Below are 13,721 nucleotides of genomic sequence, written 5' to 3' on the forward strand. Positions count from 1 at the left end.
ACATACACTCACAGGTGCACTAGTGTGTGTATATATATATATATATATATATATATATATAATATATACATACATATATATACATATATATATACGGACACTTCTGCATTTTTAATACTTACCTGCATCCAATATGGTCCCACTGGCAGGTATACCGGCTGCTCTCTTCTTGGGGCCCTCCTGCATACTTGGGCCCCTGATGTCTCCCAGGCCTCCAGCCATGAACAGAGGTAGGGCCGGTTAGAGCAGGTCAGCGCTGACCAAGCTCTCACCCTCTAGCTCCTCCTCCTCAGTGTCACTCTCCTTGCTGCAGAGACTATGTTCTCTGCAGTTTCCTCCCCTCCTCCGCGGCCGTTGTCAGTCTGCTATCGGCACTCCTCTGTTACTGTCTGCTCTACTGAGACAGAACAAGCCGATAGAAGATCGCCTACTGACAGCAGAACGGAGGTGAGGGAACTTACTGCACAACCAGCGGGCCACAGAAAATGAGGCGGCGGGCCGGATTCAACCCGCGGGCCTTGTTTTTGACACCTGTGCTATAGATCAATAGGGAATTATGGGTATTTTAAATTTTTTTTAATAGGTTTTTTGTAGTTTTCTTTAACTCGTGCATTCTGTTTTTTTGGGGATGAGGAATGTATTTTTTCCAATTGCAGCAGGTTGTAAGTTTGGCAAAGTTTTCTTATGGCTTGGCATAGGCTGTGCAATAGGACATTAACCCTTTCCAATCCAATTTTGGATTCAGGCTTTCCTAAAAAGGCTTTCTGTTTTTGCTGCTATACAACAGTGCCATCTGCTGGCTAAAGCCAGTGTGTGTGTGTCAGAGAGACTCCGACAGCAGAGTGGCTGGCAATAGATGGTGAGAATACCCTGTCTGACGTCTTCTGACATTGGAGTTGTACAAGCTTAAATCAGAATGTAGGAAGACATCAGCCAGCGGATTGGAAAGGGTTAAACTTGCCAGAAAAAAATGTACTAAATATGTGTGAATAAAAAAAAAAAAAAAACACCCATAAACATCTGTAGAAATCCATGCTCCAGTTAAAAACTGCTGGTAATTTTTACATATGCTTTTTAGGCAATGTTAACACCACCAAAAAGTAGATGTGTGCACAAATGGAACATTAAATGGCTTGTCTCATAAAATGAAGTAATCCTCTATCCACAGGATAGGGCCTAATATCTGAACAGTGGAGGTCGGACCACTGGGACACTTACCAATCATGAGAACGGGGATCCTGAAAATCTGCAAATAAATGGAGTGATCCTCACTCATGCACACCACACTGCTCCATTCAATTTAATGGGGCTGCTAGGCATAGCAGAGTCCAAGTGTTCAGCTATCTCCAGCAGTCTCATTAAACGAAAGTGGTGGGGGGATCCCCGCAGTTTGACCCCCACATCCTGTGGATAATGGATAACTTCATATTGTGAGACAAATAAAGATGAGCGAGCATACTCAATAAGGCAAACTACTCGAGCGAGTAGTGCTTTATTCGGGTGTCGGCGGGGGAGAGCGGGGAGGAACGTAGGGGAGATCTCTCTCTCCCTCTCCCCCCCCCGCTCTCCCCTGCTCACTGCCACAACTCATCTGTCACCCGCGCCGGCAGCCGAATCTTTAGAGACAAGCGGGCAGGTACTCGAATAAGGCACTACTCGCTCGAGTAGTTAGCCTTATCGAGTATGCTCGCTCATCTCTAGAGACAAACTATTTAAGTTCATTGTAGCTCCTTGGTAGAGTTGACTACATTTATACATGTACTGAATGTTAATGACAACAGCGTACATATGTAAGAATGCATTCACACAGGCGAGAAAATCATACACAGTTTGTGCGTTGCGATACGCAGAATACTCGCATGAAGATACAACCCATTAACCCATTATTTGCAATGGGTGTATTTACATAGATGATTTTCTCTCGCAGTGACGCTGTGAGATGGAAAAATGGCAGCATGTTCTATTTTCATGCAAATCTCGCAGAATAGAATATGCAGATGTGTGGGAAACCGACACTCTTAAACATGTGAATGCACCCTTAGCAGTGAAAAGGTCTGTAGCATAAATTGTCCAGCAATGCTGATTTTAAATCTACAGCTTGTCAAATTATTCTTTTGATTTTTCTACAAATGAGGGTCCAAATCCCCGTCTTAAATGTAGACTTTTGGTGCAAATTTTGATCGGATCCTCACCAAAATCCACAATAGATTTTCTGCATCAGAAAATCCACTACATGTGGATGTAGCCTAGAGGTTCTGCATAATTTGCATCTGGTTATTAACATATTTAGATTTTAAAACATATGCAGATTGCTTTAAAAGGAACCTGCCACATCGCCACAGTACCATAAAGAAAGTTATGGTGCAGTTGGGGAATGTGACATGGAGCCGGGTGATGTATTTTATATACTTTTTTGCTCCCGCGATCCAGTGCTGTTGCCCTCAGAAGATCACATGGCACTGGAAAATCTGACACTTTTCAGGGTCCTGTGCATTCGCTCTTCTATACTTGTCTGTGGGAGAAGTGCACGGGCCTCTGAAAAGTCCCCGGTCTGAACACTGACTTCAGGGCACATGCGCCACCACTCCCTCCCAGCAGGTAACTCACCGGTCTGGCTAGTAATTAAGTCTAATGGCCGGTGTCAGTACTTATTTTTTACTGGCCAGTAAAAAATAATTGCAGGAAGAGGGCACCTCTGCACCTCTGGATGGGCAGCAACCTGACATTATCAAGAATTTTACTTGATCACTCCCTCTGCCTAGCTTCTGTTTCACCAACACCACTGCTGTAATGAGGGGCTGTGACCCCTGCCCCCCCCCCCCTCCTCCATGGAGTCTGCCAAGTGTACAAGATTTGCAATACACAGATGTTGGAGGCAGAGGTCAGGCGTCACAGCCTGAAGTAGCAGCAGAGGCGGCCGGACGGGAGCTAGACAGCAAGAGTAGGTTAATAAAATACTTGCTAATGTTAGGTTGCCGCCCTTCCGGATGTTCAGGATGGGGGGGGGGGGGGCTATTGGGGACACTAGTGGGGGCACTATTACAATTGAGGCTACTACTAGGAGCACCATTACTACTGGGACAACTACTGAGCGAACAGTTATTATGGAGGTCACTACTTAGGGCACTATTATTGTTGGGGCCACTGAGGGTGGCACAATTCCTATTTGCGGTCACTAGAATAATGCTTGTAAAACTACACATTGTGATAAACCATGCCCCCTAACCACACTCCCTTTTACCTTGGCTGGTATTTTTTTGTAGCAACCCTCCCCTCCTCCCAGTGACGCCGCTGACTTTGCTTATAATATACCTTTGAGTATGTACTGTATAGTGGTATTATCTAAGTACTATAGCTGCGGGTGTTGCCATATTGTTGATAAAGGCCTATGCCACCAGGCATTTTGTACCTACTGGTGTTTTAGCTGCATATACAGTATAGTACTGTTCATAATATATGTGAGGTTAAAAAGCTAGTAGATACAAGGGGGCGTGGCCTGACCGCGGAGAGTGATGGCAGCTTGGTGAGACAGCTCCATCACTGAGACGACCCAGCAAGCACACCACAGCGGCTAATATATAGCAAAATGGTGAAAACGAGCAGAGAAAGAACCGGAGAACACATGGGGACCCCGCGCCCGGCTAAAGGGCAAACAGATCTGCAGAGGTTCATCAGAGAACGGACCCCGCGCTCACCTCGCGCTCCAGGCAAGATGGCGCCGGCGGCCGCAGCAGCACCTCAGAGAGAGCGGGAGGGAGAATCCTCGTCGGAGGGAGATGAAGAAGAAGGCGTTTCAAGAGGGTTTATGAGGAGCCTCCTGAACAAAGCGATGAGCCCGGTGCTAGCAGAGCTGACTGCCATAAAGGAGGAGGTGAGGCACACGGGGAGGAGGGTGGAGGACCTAGAAAACACAACCTCCGCTATCACAATACACTCCACAGAGATAGCGCAGACCCTGAAAGCCCAGCATACCTACTTAAATAGAACAATGCTGCAGCAGGAAGATTTGGAAAATAGAAGTAGGCGCAGCAATGTCCGGATTAAAGGGGTCCCCGAGTCATGGGCAAGTGAAGCACTCCTCAAAGTAGTGAGGGAAATTTTTATCACACTAGTGGGACAAGAGAGAGCATCGACAATGTCCATAGAAAGAGCCCACAGAGCCCTGCGCCCACAGCCCACAAATGAAGAACCGCCAAGGGACATTATATGCAAACTACTAGCCTTTCCTGACGCGGTGGCCATCTTGGATGCCGCCAGAGGCCAGAGAGACTTGCAATATGGAGGCGTAGCGATACAAATCTTCCAAGACTTAGCCCCCTCCACACTAGCAAAGCGCAGGATACTGAAACCGCTGCTAGAGGTACTGAAATCGAGAAATATCCGATATGCATGGCTCTTCCCCTTTGGCCTGGGGGTGACATACAAAGGCAAGAGGTTGAATATTCGCTCGCCCGAAGAACTTCGCAACGCATGGCAGGCTCTAGAAATAGAGCCCATGGAGATCCCGAATTGGCTTCCTTTACCCGAGCTCCCGGCGCTGCCTAGCCTCCCAGTTCCAGAAGAATGGAGAGTGGCGCACCACGCAAAACCGCCCAGAAACAAACAAAGAAAGGGCCTCAGAGAGGAAAGCATGGGGGAAGAGACCTGAAATTTACAGGGGCGCATGAGTGAACGCCCTCGGTTAAAAGTGGAAGAGACATGAGGGGGGTGAAAAAAGATTCTTGAACTCTTCGCTTGTCCTCAAAGACTGCTAGTTCATCTGTTTATTCCCACCCATACTAACAGGGGACGATCCATCGAAAGGTCCCCCCCTCCCACTTGTTCTTTTTCAGTTATCCTTTGGACTTTACCACAGAAAACAACTCCCCAGGATTCACCTGAAAACAGGTGTGCTTGATCGTCTCACCCAGATCAGGCTTGAAGGAACAGTCCACGAAGTTATTGCTAATTAACAGTTTAATCTTTCAACGTCTCAAAGATACAGACATAGAAATCGTTTGTATCTCCTCACACAGATAGTGTGAAATTTCTATATATTTGTTACTTGTCTAGTTTGTGACCCTTCTGTTACAATTCTTCCCCCCCCCCCCTCCACCCCCACAAACCCCATAACTGTGTGTTGACAGGCAGGGCCCAGTCGGACCCCAACCCGCTTTATTCTCCACAGAACGCAGAAAACCAACTACCGTACACGAAGCCTGACGCAGCAGATTCCGGTAATCACCAGAAGCAACAGAAGAACCGTGAGAGATTGCCGAGAAGACAGCTCTAAACTCGAACAGTATACAGATAGATACTTGACCTTTGCTTCTGTTCTCTTTTCTCTTTTTCCACAGCCCCCCCTCGACAACTCAGAGACACCGGAGTATACCCGCCTAGCAGCTTTCGCCCGTCTGAGATAGGGTGACGGAGGAAACGTTAAGATGCACCTCGTTTAACGTGAGAGGCCTCAACACGCCGAGGAAGAGGTACGGGATCTCACAGCTACTCAAAAAATACAAAACAAAAATACTTCTCATGCAAGAGACGCACTACAGGGGAGACAAATGCTTTTCTCTCCCTGGTAGGGCGTTCGCGCAGGCCTTCCACAGCTCTCACCCACACTCAGCCTCGAAAGGGGTAGCGACATTGTTTCACAAAACAACCAACTTCGTCTTATCGTCAAAATACTCAGACGAAGAGGGCAGAGTCCTCTTTCTGAGAGGGAAGTTAAATAACGTTAACCTAACAATAGCTAACCTGTATGTGCCAAATACAAACCAGATAGACTGGCTCATCAAACAACTAGACATTCTCAAAGAATTTGCTATAGGACCCGTTATCCTGGGGGGGGATTGGAATGTAACCTTAGACCCCCTACTGGACTCGTCTAGGGGCAAGTCGCAGGTCTCGAGGGGACAGCTCAGCAGAGCTATTAAGGCACTGGGGAGTTTAAATTTGGTAGATGCATGGCGGACCCTAAACCCCGCAACTAAAGATTACTCTTACTACTCCCAGGTCCACGACACATACCAAAGGCTTGACTACATATTTGTTTCCAATAACATATTACCCCAAGTAGAAAAAGCGACAATAGAGACAATTACACTCTCAGATCATGCCCCGATCCACATTGATATAAAAATAGGGTTGGAAGCCCCAAAAGAATGGACATGGAGACTAAATGACGCCCTTCTAGACAACATAGAGGAAAAAACCAAACTGAAAGACCTACTGGAAGAATATTTCCAACTAAATAACAAAGACGAACTAAAGCCCCCGTTGATCTGGGAAGCTCACAAGGCCTACATGAGGGGATTACTGATTGCCCTGGGATCTAGAACAAAAAAAGCCCAACAAAGGGAGATAGACATTTTACTATCCCAGATTGCGAAGCTAGAGAGAATAACAAAACAATCACAAGCTAAAGACAGGCGGGAAGAGCTTGTAGACAAGCGGCGAGAATTGGGAAGACTTCTACGGTCCCGATTCAACAAAAAACATTTATTCTTAAAGCAAACACTCTTCATACAAGGGAACAAAGGAAGCAAATTCGTGACCGCACAACTCAAAAAAGCCCGCACCAGAAACCAGATTAATTCAATTAGGGACAACACAGGGAAAATAGTTACAACCACTCAGGACATAGCAAAAATTTTCCACTCGTTCTACGAGAAACTATACAATATAAGAGGGAACAGCACACCAGAGGATCTAGAACAATTAAGAACTAAAACAGACTTATTCCTGAGTAAACTAAAACTCCCAAAAATAGAGGAAACAGACGCCCAGTCATTAACCTCCCAAGTGACAGAAAAGGAGGTTGAAGAACTGATCACATCCTGCCCGTTGGGTAAAAGTCCGGGCCCTGATGGTTTCTCGGCAAACTATTACAAAACATTCAAGAAAATACTAGTCCCAAACTTAACGAAACGTCTTCAACTCCCTATTGCAGGGCAATGAACTCCCCAAACAAGCCCTGGAAGCCCACGTGACCCTCATACAAAAAGACAATAAAGATCCAGAAATGTGCAACAATTATAGACCAATATCACTAATTAATCTAGATGTGAAACTATGGGCGAAACTGCTAGCCAAAAGAATAGAAGACTTACTCCCCAAATTAGTAAATAAAGAACAAGCCGGATTTATAAAAGGTAGAGAAGGAAAGGACAACAGCTATAGAATTATCCACGCAATGAGATACGCACAAAAACATAAAATCCCCTTGGTCCTGATAGGAACAGACGCTGAAAAAGCATTCGATCGCGTCAATTGGATATACTTAGAAAAAGTTTTGAACCATTATAACCTTCCCAACCAACTGATAACAGCAATCTTCTCACTATATAAGAATCCCTACGCAAGACTGAGAGTTAACAACACTCTCTCCCAACCGTTCAACATTCACAACGGAACACGTCAAGGCTGCCCCCTTTCACCATCCCTCTTCGTTCTAGCTATAGAACCCCTCCTGCAGGAGGTGAGACAACACCCTGAGATAGAGGGGATCACGGTAGGTCAAGAGAACTTGTCGTTGGCAGCATTTGCCGATGACATCATGTTCATCATATCAAATCCCCATAAAGGTGTCCCCAAACTAGTGACCTTACTGGAAAATTTCGGTCAAATATCCGATTTCAAAATAAACTTCGGGAAATCTAACATACTAAATGTTTCAGTCCCACGAGAGAGCAGCAAAACACTCAAGACACTATCCCCCTTTACTTGGCTAGAAAATACTATCGACTACCTGGGGGTTAAAATCACCAAAGAAGCGGAGAAACTATATAGCGCCAACTTCTTACCACTCTTAACTCAAGTCAAAAATCTCCTACGCTCATACGATATCCCCTACATATCTTGGTTTGGGCGAAAAAACATCCTCAAATCATACGTCATGCCCATAATCACCTACAAGCTTCGCATGCTGCCCATTCACATCCCAAACACATTCTTCCAGACTCTCAAAGCGGGTTTCATAGGATATATATGGAAACAGAAAAGGCCAAGAATGGCCCATTCTCTCCTAACTAAGAGGAGATGGGAGGGGGGGATAGATATGCCGAATCCCCAGGACATATACAAAGCCATACAACTAGGATACTGGTGGGAATTGGCGAATCCAAAGAGGGACCCCCTATTGCAGCAGATGGCCAGGGCAACATATGGTGACACATGGTTGGACGAACTCTGGCACCCTTCAAAAAGCGCACACAGACTGGACAGGTATGGCCCTCTGCTGAGGGGTCCCCTCGAGACCTGGGCAAAACTGAGCGACTTGTTGGCACCGGATCCCTCCCCTATAGCTCCAATAGGCACAATCTGCAAACTAGTGGGAACCCTGACGGATCCGGCGACCAGAAGTATATGGGCCAAATGCACAGACAAGAAAATAGAGGATATCCAACAACTAGCCAGCAAAAAGTCGACAGAGGTAATTCAGGCCCTCTTTCCTGATACACACCTATCGTTCCTACAAAAGGCACATATTTCTCAAATAACGGAGGAATTTAGGAAAAAATATACATCTACTAGACCAGACACCCCATTTGAGAAATTTGCTCGAGAGAACCCTTTAAAACACATAGGCATAAAACAGGCGCTGACGCATTACGTAGTCCCAACGAAGGTGTCCAAACCGGCTTACCTGACCTCATGGGAGATAGAACTAGACATTTCACTCTCACATTCAGACACGAAAACAATCCTGCGTAGGGCGTTTGGCTTCTCACCCTGCGTACTCCTCCAAGAAAGCCATTACAAATTACTATCTAGGTGGTACAGGACCCCGCAATGGCTCTTTGCTCACAAGCTGGCCCCGCATGAAAAGTGCTGGAGGTGCGACTCAGCGACGGGGTCGTACCGCCACATATGGTGGGATTGTGCCACCCTAACCAGTTTTTGGAAGGGTGTGGAGAACGCAATCAAGAGCGTAAGACCAGACTTTGAGCTAACGCCTGATATAATTTTCCTCAGTAGACCATCACCCAATTTCCAACCACATAGAGACAGCATGATAGCCCTATTCATTGAAGTGGCTAAAACACTCATACCGATCCGATGGCTGCAAAAGACCCCACCCACAATTGAGCAATGGAGGGAGAAAGTAGATCTCTTATACAACCTGGAAGAGTTAGCCAGCTGGAAAATGGGAACACGCGACAAGTTCCTGAAAAAATGGGAGCTGTGGAAGCGCATGCAATAGAAGCCCGTTCTAGGCTATGCTCCGCAGATAACCAGGGCTTAGCGATTCAGAATAAAGAAGGATGGATGGAGAGAGCTGTGGGATCCCGGCCTTGACCCCCCCGCCCCCCCCCCCGGCTTCATTATACGGGCTGGGGGCACGTGGAGGGGAAGGGGCGACCTAAAAACTCAAAAAACACTTCACCTTAGAGGCAAACAAGAGTAGGGGACCCCGGGTGCTGGATGTCGGAGTTCCTTCGGCGACGGGCGGGAGCTGCTGGGCGGAGAACCGACTCGCCCTAACACACAGAAGTGTCACACACCGACTTGACCCCCGCCCTCCCCCCCCACTCCCTTCCCCCCCTTCCCCCCCCCCCCCACCTGATTATATGTGGTATACACTCAGATGGTCAGTCCAGGCTCGATTAATGCGAATGTATTAACAGGACACCACTGAGAGAAACGTTAGTTTAAGTTAGTTATTGAATACACTACAAATTAACAGTTGTAAAATACAACATGATGTTTATTGAAAATGTGAATAAAAATGATTTAAAAAAAAAAAAAAAAAGCTAGTAGATACAATCCCTGTACTGCAGGCTTCACATCAATGGCATACACTGTTTTCATGCTAGTGCACCACTGGTTTCATTGCAGGCTGTGCTTAAAACCTCTTGTCTGACCCATCTCTGGGAACTAGAATTGAATACGAGAGGTCACTGTAATAATTAATCCTCTCTTGCTAAAGATGGGGTTCACATAGCATTTGTATTCGCACCCAGCCTTTCCATTCCAGGCTTCCAGTCTGGGTAACTTGGGAAAGCACAACTCCTGTGAGCGCCTATGCAGAAGTAGCTGCCTCTACATCATTGGGTTGCTGTGATAACTTGTAACATAACAAGGCTTATGCCAGACTTTGTCAGTAGCCTGTAATCGCTGTTACTGTGCATTGATTTGTACTTATGGCAAGTACTCTACATGCTGTACCTACATAGTTTGACCCAATGTTGGCATATGATACAGAGGATTATTATCCTTGGCATAGTGAACAGCAAGTAAATAATGTTGCAATTTACCATTCATTGTTTGTGATAAACATCTCAGCTATTTTAACATTTTACTTTCCTGATTATCTTAGACATCTTGTAATAGAAAGTGTATGTTATTACGAGGGGTTTTCTGCTTTTATATGAAGCTCACTGTATAAATGAAAACTTAGATAACTTTTTAATATGCTTTGTGTTTCAATTCCTCATCATGTCCGAGATATCACTATGCTGTTTAGGGAATGACAAAACTCTTTACCTAGTCCTGCTCTGAGAAGTGGATACAATTATCCGGTGCGGGCAATGCTGTCAAAGCTAAGCAGTAGGAAACTAGGAGAAAAATGTGTACAACGCAACGTATTAATACTGTTCACATATGGTACATGATAGCTAGTGTGAAGACGAACAATCATTAACATTAGTTGTTTGCCCCCATACAGCTGCGTTCATTGGCCGCACATCTCAAGGTTTACATGTTAAAGTCAGCAATTGTAAGCCTTTATAAATAATTATTTAGGCAACGCAGAGTATGTCCATGCAGTTCAAAATGAATGGAAATGTCTGGTTCTTTTCGATTGACGATTGTCTACTTGATCACTTTCATGTACCAGCCCCCAGATGTAGTCGCCCACCATATGCTCGTTGTATTGTCCTTCATAGCGATGCTCAAACTGCTGCATATCTTGGTGGAACATTTCTCCTTGTTCCTCGGAGTATGCTCCCATGTTCTGCTTGAATTTATGTTGATGAGAATCCAGGATATGAACCTTGATATGAACATTCTGCAGCCCATAGCGTGATATTTCTTCACCATTGTTTTCACCAACTCCCCAAACCATGTTTCTTCCGAAAATAAGACACTGTCTCATATTAATTATTACCCCAAGAGAGGCACAGTGTCTTATTTTGGGGGGCTTATACTCACTTGGTCCACTGCGTCTGGGTCCCTGGCGCTGCTGATCTCCGGCGGCAATGCGGCAGGCTGCAGTGTCTTCAGCGTTCACACAGAACTCTCCTTCTGGTGACAGGGCTTTGAATACCCCGCCTCCAGCAAGCGAGTGCTGTGATTGGCTCACGAGCAGCGTGCCTTAGCCAATCGGAGCCGGCACTCGATGAGCCAATCACAGCCATTCAGTGATGCCATCCCAAAATATACTTTGTAGGCTGCATTCATTTTTGCCGTTGTTGCCAAAGAGTGCTTCTTTGCCCGTTTTGATGAACTCTCAGCATACATGACAGAAAGCATCTGCAGGATATTTACAACATATTGATGCCATACTTGATTCAAATAATCACCAATTTATCGACAGATGTAAAAAAACAAAAAATAACAGCATTATATTAGCATACAAAATAATGACTGTACATGTCTAATCATGAATCTGCACTGCACATATAACCTTAGTCAGCAATGTGACAGTCAAAGTTTTGGCTCAATAACTGTTAATAACCATTTGTTTGTTATCCAACTAATGTGAAAATACCACTGATTTCCTGGACGCACAAAAAATGTTTCCCCTTGTTGCCTAGTGGAATGTGAGGAGCCAATGAAAGAGTTTTTGTTTCTTTGTCAGCTGATCACAACCTTATTCATATGGGCAAGCAAACATTTATTTTTTTTTTTTCATTTTTTATTTATAATTCTTTAAATTGAATTGACATTATTGAATGGCTGTGATTGGTTCATCAAGTGCCGGCTTTGATTGGCTGAGGTGGTGTTCCTGAACTAATCAGAGCAAAGGCTTGCTGGAGGTGGAATATTCAAGCCCCGTCATCAGCAAGAGATACTCCGTTGGCATTGAGAACTACACAGAAGCCTGCCGGAGCGTCGCAGCCTACAGTTGCCTGCTAGGTGACTATAAGACACCCCCTGAAAATAAGACCCTGTGCCTCTTTTGGGGCAAAAATTAATATAAGGGTCTTATTTTCAAGGAAAGATGGTAGCGACATAGCGTAGGTTCTGATGGATGCATAGTGGCCTTGGTGTGGCCCATCAGTTTGTGTGTTTTGGCTAAACTGCAGACTTATACGCACATTTATCAGTGTGTTTTTTTCATGCAGTTTGCTATAGATACTGAGCAAGCCCAGGGTGCCATGCCAGTGTTGCACACTGTTGTGATATAGGGCAATCCACTGTTTTCCCAGTAGGGGTTGTATTCCTGTATGGTGCAGCACACTTATCTATGGCTGGCATCCTTGGTATCAGTTCACATGTGCAAATTATGTTTGTCAGCAGTCGCCCCTCCCCCAATCTGGGCTGGGTTGGGCTGAGTGGCTGCTTTTTAGTCTACATTGAACACTTAGCTTGCTCATATTGCAATCTTGCTCTCTGCATACTACCAGGGTTGATGGTGATTGAGCCTGTCCTGCAGTTTGTCAAATGGTACATTCTTGGCTCCTTTTTCTGTGAGTTATGTCCTGAAGCTGAGATTCATTTAATTGCCAATACCAAGCCTTAGGGACAGTCAGCAGTAAATGCAGCAAGGCATGGAGCATAGCATGGTCAGAGAATGTTATAGAAGATGAGCAGATAAGAGGAATATCTGCATGACGTACCAAAAAGTAGTCATTCCTGGAACAAGTGTCTTGAGAGGGAGAGTAAAACATGTAGTCTCTAGCGTTGGAATTTGTAGTGAGCCAAACATCGATAAACGAAATAGGCTAGATGGAAGGTACCCCCGAAAATGTTTACCAGAGGGTCGACTGCTTATTTAAAGTCTCCGCCGAACGCTAATGTCCTCTGTAAATTCTTCCAACTGAAGCAGAATGCCACGTAGAGCAGCCGATTGGTTTGTATTTGGGAGATAAGCCTTTGCTAAAGTAAACCATTTACCAGCTAGTAGGTGTTACGTCCGTGCAGGACATGTAAACAACGACCTACATGGATGCAACCCAAATAAGGGTTCAAGAGAGGAAAGGGGAGTAAGGAACGTACATGCACACTTGGCATCAACGGCAATATAAACCAGAACGTGCATACAAAGAACAACTACAACAGGCAACAGATGCAAAGATACTTACCAAAGTACCTCAACAGCCAGACAAATGGAAATATCTAATTAAGTACATACGAGGTATCGGTTAATATTTTAGCCAGAATACGTAAGCTCACAAGCTCACGTCAAGGATCTTCATTGTCTTGTGAGTCCCTACTATAACAAAGACAGCTAAAACGCAGAAAGGAGTCCTGCCTACAAGCAGGACGATCATCCTAGTAGGGACGGCTCAACGTTGGAACCTAAAGGCCTGGCTCGCTCTAAATGATATAAGTCAGGAAGACAAGACAAGGAAAAAGCAACATACACACAGATCAGGACAGTTCACACCTAATGTCTGAACACCTACAGACACTGAACATGTCACTGTTCACACCAACAGACAACGGAGTGCCACCTAGAACCTGATGTATTCAGCTAACGGCAATGGTAGAGTGAATATAAAAATTAACAACGAAGAAGTCAAATCGGTCCAAGACTTCCTCTTCAATGGACCCGAAATCAATCGCAACAG

This window comes from Eleutherodactylus coqui, chromosome 7, assembly GCF_035609145.1.
Source record: "Eleutherodactylus coqui strain aEleCoq1 chromosome 7, aEleCoq1.hap1, whole genome shotgun sequence".
Lineage (NCBI taxonomy): Eukaryota > Metazoa > Chordata > Amphibia > Anura > Eleutherodactylidae > Eleutherodactylus > Eleutherodactylus coqui.